At 42.1% G+C, this 18,248-nt stretch overlaps 1 protein-coding gene across 1 annotated transcript in view; it reads left to right on the top strand.

Annotated features, from left to right (window-relative positions):
* Nucleotides 1-10,212: 10,212 nt before the first annotated feature.
* Nucleotides 10,213-18,248, top strand: part of LOC132391939 (putative pre-mRNA-splicing factor ATP-dependent RNA helicase DHX32) — a 147,065-nt gene continuing 139,029 nt past the window's right edge. Inside the window, exon 1 of the mRNA XM_059965743.1 lies at nt 10,213-10,685. The gene's annotated coding sequence lies outside the window, so the exon portion shown is untranslated. The remainder of the gene's footprint in view (nt 10,686-18,248) is intronic.

The following is an 18,248-nucleotide window of genomic DNA, read 5'->3' as shown; positions in this document are numbered from 1 at the left end:
ACAGTAACAGAAAACAGTTTACTGAGATCATAAAAGCAGGCAGGCACAGCAATAAACTTTCATAATGGAAGAATGAAATAGAAAATTCAATAAGGTAAGCTAAACTTACATTAAATCTTGGTTAAGCCACATAGGTTATGTGTGTTATTTTGGTCAATAAGTTATAAGAAGATGCTCAATTCACTGGTATATTCAATATGTCAATGGCTTATAGTTCAAGCTTCAAAGGGGCCATAACCTTGTCATGGTTTGGAGGTTTGCGTGCCTCAATGACCCAGACAGCTTTAGCTGTTGGTATGATCGCAGTGGGGGGATCTCCCTGTGGCCACACACTTCAATTCCACATATCATTTATACATTGGGGAGACCCACCGCAGACTGGGAAACCGTTTTGCTGAACACCGGCGCTCGGTCCTCCAGCAGTGGCGGGATCTCCCTGTGGCCACACACTTCAATTCCACAGACCAGTCCCACTTCAACATGTCTGACCATGGCCTCCTCTACCGTCAAGATGAGGCCACACGCAGGTCGATGGAGCAATACCTTATCTCCCGCCTAGGTAGCCTCCTACCTGTTGGCATGAACATTCAATTCACAGACCTCCATTGATACCCCTGCCCCCTTACCCCATCCATATCTATAATTTTAGTCTGGTTCTCTTTCTCTCTGTTTTCCACCCCTCACTATAACCTCCCCCCAGCCCTACCTTTCTTTCTCTTTTATTTCCCATAATTCTCCACCTTCTCCCCTAGCCTAGACCATTTCCCTCCAGCCTATCACTTCCCAGCTCTCTACTTCATCCCTCCCTCCCACTTCTTATCCCCCGTCGACCATCCCATGTTACTTCACTCCTGATGAAGGGTTTTGACCCGAAACGTCGTCACTACTTCCTCATATAGATGCTGTCTGGCCTGCTGAGTTCTGCCAGCATTTTGTGTTTTTTATCCAGAGACCTCATCCCTGGGAGAGGAAGGATCTTCACCTGGAAGATGCGTGAAGCCACAGGGGCAGTCAACATTCTATTGACCCAGGACTGAGAACGATGATGAGCTGCTGTTGGTGTCCTGTCCCCGAGCAGGGATGATGGGCTTAAGAAGGAGAAGAAATTTTTTTTATTTTGCAGGCTAACATCATGGGCAAAGCCAATATATATTGGTTCTCCCTAACTGCTCCAGGTTGGCTGGACCATTTGAGAGGACATTAAGAGCACCTTGCTATGGATCTGTGGTCATATCAGAATCAGAATCAGACTTTAATCGCCAAGTACCTGTGCACATACAAGGAATTTACTTCCGGCAGATGTTGTCTCTCTGCTCATAACAATAATAATGATAAATATAAATGAAAATATAGATTATACATACAAGTAGTGCAATCCGAGTAACAGTTAGCCGACCGTTAACCAGCAGTTAACTGTTCAGCAAAGTGACCGCAGTAGGGAAAAAACTTCTCCAGTGCCTATTAGTCTTAGTCTGGAGGGATCTGAAGCACCTACCAGACGGAAGCAGTTCAAACAGTCCATGTGCAGGATGGAAGGAGTCCTTTATGATGTTCCCCGCCCTCTTCTTAAACCTGCAAGAGTACAGGTCCACAATAGAGGGCAGGGAGGCTCCAATGATGCGCTCGGCAGTCCTCACTGTGCGCTGTAGTCTGGATCTATCCTGCTTGGTGGCGGCTCCAAACCACACAGTGATGGAGGTGCACAGGACAGACTCAATGACTGCAGTGTAGAACTGCAGCAGCAATTCCTGAGGCAGACCATATTTCCTCAAGAGCCGCAGTAGGTCAGAACAGATTTCTTCCTTTGATGCACTAAAGCAATTGGTCATTGGTTTGTTTTCTTTTACACACACTGTGAGCTCTCTGTAAGGAGTTTATTCATTCTCCCTGTGTCCATATGGGTTTCCTCCTACAGTCCAAAGATACGCTGGTAAATTGGTCTTTGTAAGTTGTCCCACAATAAGGATAGGGTTAAATCGAGAGTTGCTAGGCAGCACGGCTTGAAAGGCTGGACGGACCTATTCCCTCCTGTCTCTCAATAAATAAACAAAGTAAATAAAAAGATGTGGTTCATATGTTTGTGTGTCATCTACACAAATAATTGTATGCATAAATTCAGCGAGGTAGTGCAAGAGGAAATGAAATCAGAATGCAGAGTATAGTGTTACAGCTACTGAGAAAGTGCAGCGTTAAGGCAAGCAGACAAAATGAGACACACACAAAATGCTGGAGAAACCCAGAGATCAGGCAGCATCTATGAAGAGGAATAAACAGTTGATGTTTCATGCAGCGACCCTTCCTTAGGATTGGAAATGAAGAGGAAAGAATCTGAAGACTTTTAGCATCTGCAGAATCCCTTGAGCTGAAGACAAGTGCAAGATTCATAACAATCAGAGACTGACCTGACGTCTTTGACAGTAACAGTGGGCAGAGGTGCATCGGGGTTGGTGGTGTAATTTCATTGCTCTTCTGCTCCAAATGTACATGTAATGCATTGAGCTCATTGGGGGATGGATGTGTTGTTGCCAACAATACTGCCCAATGTTTTTTTTTGTAGCCTGTTAGAACATGCAAACTTTGCCTCAACTGATGGCTGGTCTGGGACTCCAGATTGCCTGGTGTTATATCATGCCACACCTGACGGCTTTATGAAAGTAGCCAGATTTCCTCTGAAGGTCAGGGTCACCTGATACAAATGGCTTACACCTGCACTTCATTACTGAGCTGATTGCTTGATTTTGGAGCACCCGGATTGACTGCTTTGGGTATGTAGTTCTCACCACAGTTGATGATAAAGTGATAGTAGACTGGCCACTTTAGTCCTTGACTATGCACCAGTCCACCATTTTGAAGTGCAGCGAGGCAGGTTTCAGCATAACTCAGAGATTTCATTGCTACTTCCTAGATTTGTTTTAGTTTGAAGTTCCAGATCCTAAACAGCATTGTCTTCAGTCCAGTTGCCTCATTACGGGAAGGATGTGTAAGCTTTAGTGAGGGTGCAGAGGAGATTTACAGGGATGTTGCCTGGACTAGAGGGCATTTTATGAGGAAAGGGTGAATAAGCGAGGACCTCTCTTTGGAGATAGGACTTTCCTCTTTTGTCCTCTCTTTTATTAATTTGACAGAGATGTATAAAATTATAAGAGGCATTGATAGAGTGGACAGCCAGCGCCAGTCTCTCAGGTTGGAAATGGTTAATATGAGAAGGCTTAATTTTAAGGTGATTGCAGGAAACAGAGGGATGTTGGTGGTTGCCTTTCCCTTGGACAACATTGGTGTCGTGGAGAGGGGAGACTTGCTGCATGGGCAACTGCTGGTCTTCCATACAACCTTGCCCAGGCCTGCGCCCTGGAAACCATTCCAGGCGCAGATCCATGGTCTCGTGAGACTAACGGATGTCACCAGGTGGTGTGTGGAATGCACAACCAGGGTGGTGGAAGAGGCAAATACATTAGGCTATTTTTGATAAGCACGTGGATGAAAGAAAAATAGGGCATTATGTGGGAGGGAAGGGTTAGATTGATCCTGGAGTCGGTTAAGAACTCAGCACAACATTTTGGGCCAAAGGGGCATGTTCTGAGCTGTACTGTTCTACATTCCCTGTTATGTTCCAAACCGAATTTACTATCGGCAGTTGCCATGTGAGATTTGAACTCAGTTCTCTGCATTGTAACTCCGAGCTTCTGGGTTACAAAATCAGGTAATTTACTCACTGCACCATTGAATCGCTTCACAGAACTGGTGAGCATTCACAGCATTTAGCACCGAAATGTGTAAATTCTTTTCTCTGTAACTCCTTGGCCCTTCCTTGCTGCTAAAACAATGTCACACATTGTTTCACTGTAAAGCACTGCAAGAACACTGATAGCAGGCATTTATAACTTCACAGTCTGTTCTGCTAAAATCTGCAGGAATTAAAAATGCAATACTTGTTTCAACCTTTTTGCATTAATGTTGAAGCAATGCAGGTCATACAGCACAAAATCTGCTGCTGTCTGTGAGGAGTTTGCACGTTTTTCTCGTGACTGCGTGGGTTTCCTCCGGGTGCTCCAGTTTCCTCCAACCGTCCAAAGACATTCAGGTAATTGGTCACATGGGTGTAACTGGGTGGCGCAGACTCGATGGGCCGGAAGGGCTTTTTATTGTGATGTACTTCTAAGAAAGAACAGACCCTTTGGCCCATCATGTCTCTACAGACCACTAAGTAACTCTCGAATCAAGTTGCTGGAGAACCGAATGGGTCAGGCAGGATCTGTCATGTGACTTTCTAATGCAGAACATCTACTAGGTCCTCCTTTTTCAAGAAAAGTGGCTTCCTCTTACTGAGGTCAACTCAGATTGGAGAAACCACACTTCATATTCTGTCTGACCTGAGGGAAAGATATCGATTACCATAACTTATTTATTACTCTCTCGTCCCTTCTCTCTTTTTACATTCCCCATTCCAATTATCATCTTCTCCTCACCATCTCTCTCTCTGTTTTGCCATTTTCTTCCCCTTCTCCCTTTCATCCTCTCTAAGGAGATTCCTGCATCTTCAGCTTTTTACCTCTTCCTTCTGTCACCTCCTGGCTTCTTGCTTCATCCACCCCCCCTCCCCCACCATCTATCCCCTCACCTTCCAGCTTGTCCTCCTTCCACTCCCGCTCCTTATTTTTTAGGCCTCTGTCCCCTCCCTTTCTAGTCCTGCTGAGGGATCTCTGCCTTGTAGTGATGAACTCAGGCTAGGCACGGAGTAACTGGAGACTCAAATTAAAAATCGTCGAGAATTTATTCACAGAAGAATCAATGAAGATGCACAGGTCACTTGGAATGAATGTCACTGTGGAAAGGCTAGCTCAAGGCTGAGCGGTGAGTGCCCAGCGCGCATACCTTAAATAGTAGGTCATACAAGAAACACGCAATTATTAATAAATAACATGATAAAACTTCAGGGAACAATGAAAAGGTAAAACTGGCCACAATGAGGTAAATTAATGATATTTAGGTGAAGTAGAGCGCTGAGGTCTGGGGTCCTTGGGGGCCTCCCGTAGATATAACCCAAAGGGTTCACGACAAACCTGAAATGTTGACTGCCATCAGATTTCTTAATTTTCCATGAAAACTATCTCACTGTTCCTCTTTTGCACTATTTATCTATCTCTATCATTCCTCTATCATACAATTATCTATCCATCTACTTATCTATTAACTGTATGTATCAATTCATTTATAGCTTCTATTAATTTTTAAGTCTTGCTCTGTACTGCTTCTACAAAGCAACAAATTTCAAATCATGAACATGAGATAATCTGCAGATACTGGAAATCCAAAGCAACACACACAAAACGCTGGAAGAACTCTGCAGGTCAGGCAGTGTCTATGGAAAAGAGTAAACAGTCGACGTTTTGGGCTGCGACTCTTCATCAGGACTTCAAGTTAAAATCATATATCAGTGGTAATAAACCTGAAATGAAATGAAAAGCAGGAGTACAGTAAATGCTCACTAGACTGGCTCGTGATGGCAGGTCTGGCATAAAGGAGAGACTGAGTCAACTCGCTCAGAGAAATAACTTCAGTGAAAAATATAAAATTGCTATAAAATATTGTAAAAATTCTATAAAAATACAAAATATAAAATTGTAGAGGGCTCAATGGTGAGAATACCCTGCTTCTATGGAATTAATGTTTACTGTCTTGAAATAAGGAGTAGGCCATTTAAGGTTGAAATGAGGTGTAAAAAGCATCCAGCCTAATCAAAGACCAATCCAGATAGTCTCTCTTCTCTCCCCTCCCATCGGGCAGAAGATACAAAAGCCTGAAAGCATGTAGCAGAAGGATCAAGGACAACTTCTATCCCACTAATAAATGGTTCCATAATATGTAAGATAGATTCTTCATGAATACTTCAAGTATACTTAATGATTACTTTGCTTCAGTATTCACTACGGAAGAGGATCTTGGTGATTGCAGGGATGACTTGCTGTCTGTCTGTCTAGGTACCGTATCCAGTGTGGACGATGGTGACCATGTTTTCCATACAGATCTATCTCTCGTTCTTTGGATGACTTCCATTTCCTTGATGTGTAGCCACCTGGCTAGGTTTTTGATGTACATAAGCCGAGGTCTTCCTCTAGATTTGCTCTCCTTGATTTTTCCAGGGATGACTTGCAGTGGACTGAAAAGCTTGAACATGTAGATATTAAGAAAGAGGATGTGCTGGAACTTTTGGAAAGCATCAAGTTGGAAGTCACCGGGACTGGACGGGATGTACCTCAGGCTACTATGAGAAGTGAGGAAGGAAATTGCTGAGCCTCTGGTGATGATCTTTGCATTATCAATGAGGATGGGAGAGGTTCCGGAGGATTGGAGGGTTGCGGATGTTGTTCCCTTATTCAAGAAAGGAAGTAGATATAGCCCAGGAAGTTATAGACCAGTGAGTCTTACTTCAGTGGTTGGTAAGTTGATGGAGAAGATCCTGAAAGGAAGGATTTATGAACATTTGAAGAGGCATAATATGATTAGGAATAGTCAGCGTGGCTCTGTCAAAGGCAGGTCATGCCTTAAGAGCCTGATTTAATTTTTTGAGCATGTGACTAAACACATTGATGAAGCTAGAGCAGTAGATGTAGTGTATATGGATTTCAGCAAGGCATTTGATAAGGTACCCCATGCAAGGCTTATTGAGAAGGTAAGGAGGCATGGGATCCAAGGGGACATTGCTTTGTGGATCTAGAATTGACTTGCCCACAGAAGGCAAAGAGTAGTTGTAGACAGGTCATATTCCGTATGGAGGATGGTGACCAGTGGTGTGCCTCAGGGATCTGTTCTGGAACCCCTAGTCTTTGTGATTTTTATAAATGACCTGGATGAGAAAGTGGAGTATTGTGTTAGTAAATTTGCTGATGACACAAAGGTTGGGGGTGTTGTGGATAGTGTGGAGGGCTGTTAGAGGTTACGGCGGGACATTGATAAGATGCAAAACTGGGCTGAGAAGTGGCAGATGGAGTCCAATCCAAATAAGTGTGAGGTGGTTCATTTTGGTAGGTAAAATATGAAGTCAGAATATAGTATTAATGGCAATGAACTTTTAAGGTGCTTGGAAGTAGATACAGAGGAGATGTCAGGAGTAAGTTTTTTACGCAGAGAATGATGCGTGCGTGGAATGGGCTGCTGACGGCGGTGGTGGAGGTGGAACTGATAGGGTCTTTTAAGAGACTCCTGGATGGATACATGGAGCTTGGTAAAAATAGAGGGCTATGGGTCAGCCTAGGTAGTTCTAAGTTAAGGACATGTTCGGCTCAGCTTTGTTGGCCGAAGGGCCTGGATTGTGCTGTAGGTTTTCTATGTTTCTACCTCACAATGTACTTCATTCTGATTTTCCATTTGTCACTTTCTCTGTAGCTGTTACACTGTATTCTGAATTGCTAGTGTTTTATGTTGTTCTCCTTCAATGCCTTATGAAATATTTTGAACTGTATGAACAATATGTGTTTTGGTACATGTGACATTAATAAACTAATTTGCCAATTCCTTCTAGGTGCTAAACAAAAATGGTCCCACTGCTTTGTACAGCATCTTCGATAATGGGACAAGCTTAGATGAACATCTTGGTTGGTATGGATAAGTAGGTCCGAAGGATCTGTTTCCATGCTGTATGGCTCTGTGATCTTCATTCTGTCCAGAAGCATGACCATGATCTTCCATTCAGAACTCAGTATTAAGATCAAAATTGGGGTTTTGGTGATAATTTACCAAATTCTCTGGACTCTGGGCTGGTCCTGGCAGATTGGAAGATGGCGAATGTCATGCCACTGTTCGAAGAAGGATGTAGGCAAAGTGCATGTAATTATAGGCTAGTTAGTTTAACATCTGTATTTGGGAAAATGCTTGAAGCTATCATTAAAGAAGAAACGGTGAGGCATCTGGAAAGAATGGATCTATTAAGCAGACGCAGCATGGATTCAGCAAAGGCAGGTCCTGTTTGACAAACTTACTGGAGTTCTTTGAGGATATAGCGACGGCAGTGGATAGAGGGGAACAGATGGATGTTATTCACCTGGATTTCCAGAAGGCATTCGATAAGGTGCCTCATAAAAGACTTATCCATAAGATAAGGATGCATAGAGTTGGGAATGATGTATTAGCGTGGATAGAGGATTGGTTAACTAACAGAAAGCAGAGAGTTGGGATACATGGGTGTTACTCTAGTTGGCAATCAGTGATGAATGGTGTGCAACAGGGGTTGGTGCTGGGCCTGCTACTGTTCATGATATATATTAATGATCTGGAAGAGGAGCCCGAGTGTAGTGTATCTGAGTTTGCTGATGATACTAAATTGAGTAGAAAAGCAAAATTTGCAGAAGATACAGAAAATCTGCAGATATATATATATATATACAGGTTAAGTGAATTGGCAAGGGTCTGGTAGATGGAATACAATATTGATAAATGTCGGGTCATCCAATTTGGATGGAAAAATGAAAGAGCAGATTATTATTTAAATGGTAAAAGATTGTGTCATGCTGCTGTGCAGAGGGACTTGGGAGTGCTTGTGCATGAATCACAAAAGGTTGGTTTGCAGGTGCAGCAGACTATCAAGCAGGCAAATGGAATGTTAGTCTTCATTGCCAGAGGGATTAAATTTAAGAGCAGGGAGGTTATGCTGCAACTGTACAGGGTACTGGTGAGGCCGCATCTGGAGTACTGTGTGCAGTTCTGGTCTCCTTACTTGAGGAAGGATGTACTGGCTTTGGAGACGGTGCAGAGGAGATTCACCAGGTTGATTCCAGAGATGAGGGGGTTAGACTGTGAGGAGAGATTGAGTTGCCTGGGACTGCACTCTCTGGAATTCAGAAGAATGAGGGTTATATAAAATGATGAAAGGGATAGATAAGATAGAGGCAGGAAAGTTGTTTCCACTGGTAGGTGAGACTAGAACCAGGGAACAGAGCCTCAAGATTCGGGGGAGTAGATTTAGGATAGAGATGAGGAGGAAGTGCTTTTCCCAGATGATGTTGAATCTGTGGAATTCTCTGCCCAACGAAGCAGTGTAAGCCACCTCAGTAAGTATATTTACAACAAGGTTGAATAGATTTTTGCACAGTAGGGGAATTAAGGGTTATGGGGAAAAGGCAGGTAGGTGGAGATGAGTCCATGGCCAGATCAGGAATGACCTTATTGAATGGTGGAGCAGGCTCCACAAGCCAGATGACCTACTGCTCCTATTTCTTATGTTAGTGTTGTTATGTCAGTTTGCTTTTCTGGCCCACTCCGATTTTAACTTCTCTATCTTCAACCTGCTCTGTGGTGAATCTTGGGGGGGGGGGGGAAGTGTGCGCTTAAATGCATAAACATAAAAATACACTGAAAAATATCACAGATACACAAAAAGATAGAAGGCACATATAAATACATACATGAACATAAACTCTATAGATATATGATGGAGAGAACTATGATTTTGCATTGTACTGGTGACACAAAGCAATAACTTTCATGTCATATGTCAGTGCTAATAAATCTAATTCTGTTCTGAAACACATACAGATATAGGAAAAGAAAACAAATTCAAATACTTGATGCATAAATGCATGAAATTTTGTCTAGGAAATGAATACATACTTTTCCAGACAGAGAAACACATCATTCACAAACTGCTGGTGGAATTCAGCTGGTCAGGCAGCAGCTGTAGGGGGAAATGAGCAGACAACACTTTGGGTTGAGATCGCCCAGTCCAAATGAAGGGTCTTGACCTCAAATGTCAATCATCCATTTACCCACAGATCAAGTTCAATTTCAAGTTTAATTGTCATCCAACCATACATGAATACCCATGACTACAGCCTGAAATGAAACAGCATTTCTCTGGGGCTACGGTGCTAGACACAGTACCAACAATCAGACTCAGCACAATGCAAACATAGCACATGTAAGATAGCAGGAAACATACAGGCACAAAAAAAATAATATAACCCAGGTCCCTGAGTTCATGCCCCCAGCAGTTCTCAGACGAGGGTCTTCAAGTGAACACTGGAAAGCAGCACGGATGGGAGCAACGGGAGAAATCAAGGGGAAATCAGCTGTTTTTAGAGTCTAGCGCTTTTTGCGTTGTTCCGGCGTCCACCTGTATCAATCCTCGATTGTCCCCTTCTCCTTTAAGGAAATCTCCTGTCGGCAGACGGCTGTGTGTTAAGCCCCGCCCATTGAGACTCGCCCTTTAATTGCAGCCGCCGCGGATCAACATGGCGCCGCCGTTCGGGGTCGCGGCTCCAGGTTTCAGGGCCAAGTTCAAACACGGATAGAGAGGGGAAAAGGCCAATTAACCCTTTAAAATATGTCAATGAAAGTCAAGCGGCACGAAGAAGAGGGGAAAAAGATAACCAAGTGAAAGACAATAGCGGGAGACGGAGGATCTTGCAGGGCGCGTCGTGGGGAGGGTGGGATGACCGAAAATACCAAATATTGTTAACTGTTGATAGTTATTGTCATCACTCTCTGGATTTAATTCGAAACAGGAGAGAAGTAGTCGGCGCTGAATTGGGCGGGGTCAGTTTAAAGTCTGCAGGTGAGGAAGTGAAGGGGGGAGTTCGTGAATAATTGTACTGTATAATAATCTTTATAAAGTGTGAAGGAGCTAGATTCTGCCTCCCAGGCATCAGGTGGAGAGGGTGAGAAGAATACTCCAAGCCCCAGCAGTGCTGCAGGTGAGTCTGTGCCAGGGTGGGTTGGCTTACGTTTTGTTTTCGATATTTCGTTTATTGTCTAATGAATCATATGGTTCGGCATTGGATTGTATCTTGATTAGCATTAGTGCGATGGGCCCAATGGTCTCCTGTATTGTTAGTTTCTGTGATGCATCGATGGCCCAATAGCCACCAATCTCAGTATCTATCATACTTATGGACCCAATGGCCTCCTGCGCAATCTATCTCCATCATGTATTGATGGGCCAAATGAGCTCCTGCAGTCTGCTTCTGTGATGTATTGATGGGCCCAATGGCCTCCCGTGAGGTGCAGGTTGTGTGTGAATTCAGACTTGTGAAGATCCTCTTTAAATTTGGTCATTGTGTGCACAAAGTATAATACTTGATCACTGATAAGTAAGTTTCAAAGGTGGAAAAGAATTGGTTTATTATTATATGCACCATGATGCATTGGAAAGCTTGTCTTGCATGCAGTTTATGCAGATCAAATGATTATACCATGTATTGAGGTAGAACAAGGTAAAGCAACCACAATGTGGAATAAAGTACTACAGGGAAAGTGCAGTGCAGGTAGACAGTAAGGTGTAAGGTCATAACTAGGTACATGGTTGGTGAAGTCAAGATTCTATTGAACGAGGAAACCATTTACTAATCTGATAACAGCAGGGCAGAAGCAATCTTTACTGATGCCGCACCGTAGAAAGAATTCTCTCTGGAAGCATGATGGCTTGGTTTGGCAACTGCTCTGCAAGAAACTACAGAGAGTTTGGACACAACAGGAACCAGCTTCCCCTTTATTCGACTCTGTCTATGCTTTGCTGCCTTGGCAAAGCCGCCAACACAATCAAAGACCCTACTCGTCCCTAACATTCTGTCTTCTCTCTCCCATTGGGCAGAAGAAGCAAATGCCTGAATCTATGTACCACGAGGCTCAGGGAGAGCTTCTATTCCAGTTGGATATCTTGTCATCTATAAGATAAAGGAGATGATCATTGACTTCAGAAGAACTTGCCCCACTCACAGCCCTCTTTACATTAGTGGCACAGCAGTGGAAACTTTGAGCAGTTTCATATTCCTCAGAGCGCTCATTTCGTACAACCTCTCATGGTTCCAGAACAACTTCTACACTGTCGGCTCACCAACACCTCTACTTTCTGAGGAGGCTGAAGAGAGCTGGCCTATGCACGTAAGACATAGGTGCAAAATTCACTTTGCCTTTTCGTTACGGCTGATCCTGGATCCTACTCAATTCTGTACATGTGCCTTCTCGCCATATCCATTGATGTCCTGACTGATTAAGAAACTATCAGCTTCCATCTTAAATATACCCATGGACTTGGCCTCCAACACAGTCAGTTGCAGAGCATTCCACAGATTCACCACTCTGGCTAAAAGTATTCCTTCTTACCTCCATTCTAAAAGGTCATCCCTCAATTTTGAGGCTGTGCCCTCTAGTTCTGTATGCCCCCACCATAGGAAACATCTCTCTCAATCTACCTTATCTAGTCCTTTCGACATTCGGCGGGTTTCAATGAGGTCCCCCTGCATTCTTCTAAATTCAAGTGAGTACAGGCTCAAAGCTGCCAAAAGCTCCTCATTTTTAAATCCCTTCATTCCCAGTATCATCTTTGTGAACCTCCTCTGGACTGAACTATTACAATATTCCAAGTGTGGCAATACAATGTCATTTTACAGGTATGCAGTAGAGAGCATCACAACAATTCATCACAGCATGGTATGGAAACTGCACTGTGGTGGTCAGGAAGTCTCTTCAGTGGGTGGTCAAAACTGCCCAATGCATCACTGGCTCCAGCCTAACTGCCACCTAGGACTAACGTACAGAAAGGTGCAGGAAAAGGGCCAATAACATGAAGGATCCCATACACCCTGCTCATGGATTATTTGTCTACTCCCAAACTACTTGGCACCCATGCTTGGACCACCAGACTCAAAAAAAAAAGTTACTTTTCAGTAAGACTGATCAACACCTGCACCGACAAACCCACAATTCCACACCCTCAACCACTGCTACTCCATCATTTCACTTTATGTACAGACACTCCTGTACCTAGCACAGTAGTTGCCAACCTTTTTTGTGCCATGGACCCCCTACCATTGACCGAAGGATTGGGAACCCCTGGCCCTAGCATCACTTTATATCGAGTCAGTCCTTGTATATGAGCTAATGTATGTATTTATATTTATTTTGTTATTATTGTGTTCAGTAACAATCGCTTGATGTTATAATCTTGCTCTTTATTGTTTACTTGCACTGTACGTTTTGGTAGCTTTTACACTTTATTCAACATTCTTATTGTTTTACTGTATTCTAGCTCAATGCACTGTGCAATGAATTGATCCGTATGAACTGAATGTAAGGCAAGCTTTTCACTGTGTCTTGGTACATGTGACAGTAATAAAACAAAACTTAAAAATAACAAGAAAAAATGCCTTTATACTCAACACATTCAAATCCTGTGTTTGTTTAATGAACCTCATCCTTCCTTACCATCCACTCCCACTTTGCCCTTTTGGTAATTATTTAACATATCAACTTGGGAGTCTAGTAAAAGCTGCAGATGTCGGTAATCTGAAACAAAAATGGAGAAAGCTGGAAATAGCCCTCTGGTCAGGAAGCATCCATTGAAGGAGAGAAGAATTTAATATTTTATGTACCAGACATTCCATTTTAGCTTTATGCTAGGTCATTGAAGAAGCTTTCTGGTCTTTATTTTCAACTTAATAAAAATCTGTCGTAAAATCCATTAATTGTAGTATCATTTGTTGGTTATGTGATGTGTCATGTCAAGTGGGCAGTCGTGGTCCTTGGCACATTTTTCCACAGAAGTGGTTTGGCCTTACTGCCTTCTGGGCAGTGCCTTGACAAGCTTAGTAACTTCAGTCATCAGTACTCCTCAGAGATTGTCTGCCTGACGCAAATGATCATGCAACCAGGATTTGTGATCTGCACCATCTGCTCCCATGGCCTCACATGACCCCGATCGTGGGCGGAGAGGGGGTGCTGGGGAAGGTGTGGGGCTAAGCAGGTGTTACACTTTGCCCAGTGGTGACCTGCAGGGTAGCGGAGGGAAGTAGCGACTTCCACCTCTTTTGGTGTATCCGTGGTGACACCTTATATGCAGTATACAGCGAAGAAAAGATCTATAATATCAAGTCATGGAAAAGTACAGCACAGAAACAGGCCCTTTGGCCCATCTAGTCCATGCCAAAACCATTTAATCTACCTACTGTCTTCCACCTGCACTGGGATCAAAGCTCTTCATACCCCTACCATCCATGTACCTATCCAAACTTCTCTTAAATGTTGAAATCGGGCCCGCATGCACACTTGCACTGGCAGCTCATTACACACTCTCACAACTCTCTTTTGAAGAAGGTTTCCCCTCATGTTCTGCTTAAACTTTTCACCTTTCACCCTTGACCCATGACCTCTGGTTGTAGTGCCATCCAGCCTCAGTGGGAAAAGTCCTTCTTCCACATACCCTATCCATACTCCTCATAATTTTGTATGTTAGAGTTTCTGTAAGAAATTGATTTGGTGACATTTGCAGATTGTATTGCTTTTTATCACGAAGCAATTTAAATGCTTAGAACATGTAGCATTACAGCACAGGGACAGGCCCTTCGGTTGACATTGTGGTGCTGAAGCAAATAAATTTGTAACCAGATGACCAACTAAGCTGATCCCTTCTGCATATAAGATGTCCATATCCTTACATTTTCCTCACATTTATGTGCCTACCTAAGCATCTCTTTAAAATGCCCCTCATGTTCCTGCCTCTACCACCAACTCAGGCAATGCATTCCAGGTACCTGCTGTTCTTACCTCTGAACCTCTTTTAAAGTGTGGTTTCTGCTGCAGAAAAAGCAGTAGCCAATTTGTTCACAGCAGATTCCCATGAACAGCAATGTACTCATCCTGATCTCATCCATTGCTCTGGTATGAGTTGCATTGCTAATTTTCCACTTGGCTTTGAGATCTTTTGAGATAATTTTAGGAAGTAGAGTCCAAGCTCAACTATAAATTTCACTAGCAGACAGAAATCTTGCTGCTGGTAGCGCAGACATTCATTGCAAAGAGGAAACCCAACAAGGCTTGTAACTGGTGGCCTATTAAGAGTCTTGAAGAAGGGTCTTGGTCCGAAACTTTGATTGTTTATTCCTTTTCTTAGATGTGACCTGATCTGCTGAGTTCCTCCAGCATTGTGTGTGTTTCTTGCTCTGGATTTCCAGTATCTGCAGAATCTCTTGTGTTTATGATTTATATATAGTTTGTTTTCTGATTGGTAACAAAATTGAATCACTCCTTAATATTCAAAGATGAGCAAGATGTGGATAAACCTATTATACAATCTTACACTCAGTAGCCACATTATTAGGTACATCTGTACACCTGTTTGTTAACTCGAGTATCTAATCAGCCAATCATGTGGCTGTAACTCAATGCATAAAAGTATGCAGACACGGTCAAGAGGTTCAGTTGCTTTTCAAATTAAGCATCAGAATGGGGAAGAAAGGTGCTCTAAGTGACTTTGACTGTGGAATGATTGTTGGTGCCAGACAGGGTAGTTTGAGTATCTCAGAAACTGTTGATCTGATATTTTTACACACACGCCTTTAGAGTTTGCAGAGAATGATGTGAAAAACAAAAAAAGACATCCAGTGAGCAGTAGTTCTGTAGGAGAAAATGTCCTGTTAATGAGAAAGGTCAGAGAAGAATGGTCAGACGTGTTCATGTTGACAGGAAGGTGACAGTAACTCAGTTGATCACACATTATAACACCGGTGTGCAGAAGAGCATCTCTGAATCTGAATACACATATTGAACGTTGAAGTGGATGGGCTGCAGTGGCAGAAGACCATGAAACTACACTCAACAACCACATTTAGATACAGGAGGTACCTAATAAAGTGACCATTGACTATATGACAATAGAGTTGTTTCTGAGTGCTTTTGACCTTGTGGCTGTTTTGTGTTACTTTTTAAGGACACATGTCAAAGAGTTCTTCAGAAGAAACACACTGTTCAGTACTTCTTTGCCCAGTAGCAACCAAAGATTAGGCAGACCAGTGTATGTTACAATGCCATAAAACTCTTTGTAAGCTCCCTCTCACCGTAGTATGATGGTGTTGCAAAGTTGTTCCTATTTGCTTCATTTCACCCACTCTTCTGCCAAGAATATTTTTCTTAATTCTTGGCAATCATTTAGTTACATTTGGACGATGTGAAGCTTCTTGGGGTTAAAATGGTGTAAAATATTTGCTTCAAAATGGTAAGAATCAGGTTTAATATCAGTACCATATGTCCTGAAGTATGTGGTTTTGTGGTAGCAGTACAGTGCAATACATAATAAAAACTATATAGGAACACAAGCAAAAAGAGAGCAAAGAAATACTGAGGTATTGTTGATGGGTTCATTGTCCATTCAGAAATCTGATGGCTGAAGGGAAGAAGCTGTTCCTGAATCATTGCCATGAATAGAAGATTATGGCAGATTGTATACGATCTTTAAGTAGTCACTATATTTATCGATTTGTATGGCGTAGTGACCCTGGAAATATGTGGGTATACAAAGTGAGAAGAAATTGAAGTATAGTGTGTAGTGACAAAGGCTTGACATTTTATCGGTTGTTATTTCTGGAGTTTGGAGGTAAATGGTAGAACCTGCGTGGGGAGGGGGACGAATATGTGAAGAACTAAAAATAAAATTGGATTCATGTCAGATTCATGTAGATGGATAGTTTGGAGTCTGCAAGGTGTTGGGCTGAAGACCCATGTTGTATCATCTTAGAATCAGAATCAAGTTTTAATATCACTGGCACATGTTGTGAAATTTATGTGAATACATAATAATAAAACCTGAATTAAAGTAAACAGTTAAATAAGTAGTGCAAAAAAAAAGTGAAGTAGTGTTCGTGGGTTCAGTGTCTGTTCAGAAATCTGATGGTAGAGGGGAAGAAGCTGTTCCTGAAATGTTGAATGTGTGTTTTCAGGCTCCTGCACCCCTTCCTTCAGGGTAGCAATGAAAAGAGGGCACGTCCTGGATGAATGGCTGGGGTGGGGGGGGTATTGTGGAGGTGGATGCTTAATGATGGATGCCGCCTTTTTGAGGCATCACTTCTTGAGATATCCTGGATTCTGGGGAAGCTAATGCCCATGATGGAACTAACTGAGTTTACAACTTTCTGCAGCTTCTTTCAAACCTGTGCAGTGGCTCTCCCCAATATCAAACAGTGATGCAGCCAGTTAAAATGCTGTCCATGCTACATCTGTAGAAAATCTTTGGTGACATACCAAATCTCCTCAAACTCCTAATGAAATATGGATGCTGTGATGTCTCGGTATGTTGGGTCCAGGATAAATCCTCAGAGCTGTTGACACCCAGGAACTTGAAATTGCCATTCATCTCTCCTCTGATCCCTCTGAGGACTGGTGTGTGTTCACTCGTCCCACCACTTCTGAAGTACACAATCAGTTCTTCGTTCTTACTGACGCTGAGTGCACAGCTGTTTCTGTGACTTGACTCAACCAGGTGATACATCTCACTACTGCACGACTCTGTATTCTGAAGCAAAACAGGTTTTAAAGAAGTAAATATTTTGTAGTTAGTATTTGTTGCAAAAATTAAGTTTTATCAAGGGAAAACATTTTTTGTGATTTTGTTGTTTTTGTTGATTAAAACCAAAATTGCCTTAAAACAAGGCAGTGGTTTATACAATTAAGTTTTGGGTTTAAAAGAAATCCATTAGATATACTCTTAATGTTGCTGCATGAATTATTCTTTATCAAAATAATAGTGCCAGTTAAGATGAATATAGATGTGGGTTTGTAATATTTGTATTAAGCTTCTTCCTTTACAAATCTCATTTGAAGTTGACTGCAATGTGATCTTGGGCTTCGTGGGCAGTCATAGTTATACTGATTTATTTGAGATAAATTTGTGAGCTGTGTTCATGTATTGGTTGTGAATACCGTCTTTATTTCTGTATAAAAATAAGCTAATAAAGCTATGAAGTTTATGAAATTAAACTTTAATAGATTTTTATATTTTATAAACAAAGTTTATATACTTTAAAGTTTTTTATTCCAAATTTAAAGGTATATATTTTTGATTTTAAAATGTTGATAATATAAGTTAAACTTATTTTAACTTATATATAAACTTATCTTCTTTTATAGGTCAAGCATGCACAATAAATAGAACAATTTTTTGCCTATGACAAAAATAACTTGACAAAGATTTTGCTGACCTAGTTGCCTGGTTAGTGTTCTCTGTGAGGTTTAAAATTAGCCCAATGTTTTTTTTATTATTATCTTGCCTATCTAAGTAATTTGGTAATAGTATGGCTGAAACAAGCTGCATGACAGCTGGTAATTTAATAGTGCAGAACTTATTTTGAACTTCCAAGCTCAAATTCAAGTTTATTGTCATTCAACCATACACGTGTACAGCTAAACGAAACATCATTCTCTGATTTTGGCAATACATTAGCAAACGTTTCGTCACCATATGAGGAGCCATCATAAGTGAGCTGTTCACT

This window comes from Hypanus sabinus, chromosome 3 (genome assembly GCF_030144855.1).
Source record: "Hypanus sabinus isolate sHypSab1 chromosome 3, sHypSab1.hap1, whole genome shotgun sequence".
NCBI classification, from domain to species: Eukaryota; Metazoa; Chordata; class Chondrichthyes; order Myliobatiformes; family Dasyatidae; genus Hypanus; species Hypanus sabinus.
The sequence above is the reverse complement of the archived record's forward strand: the minus strand, read 5'-3'. Positions and strand labels throughout refer to the sequence as shown.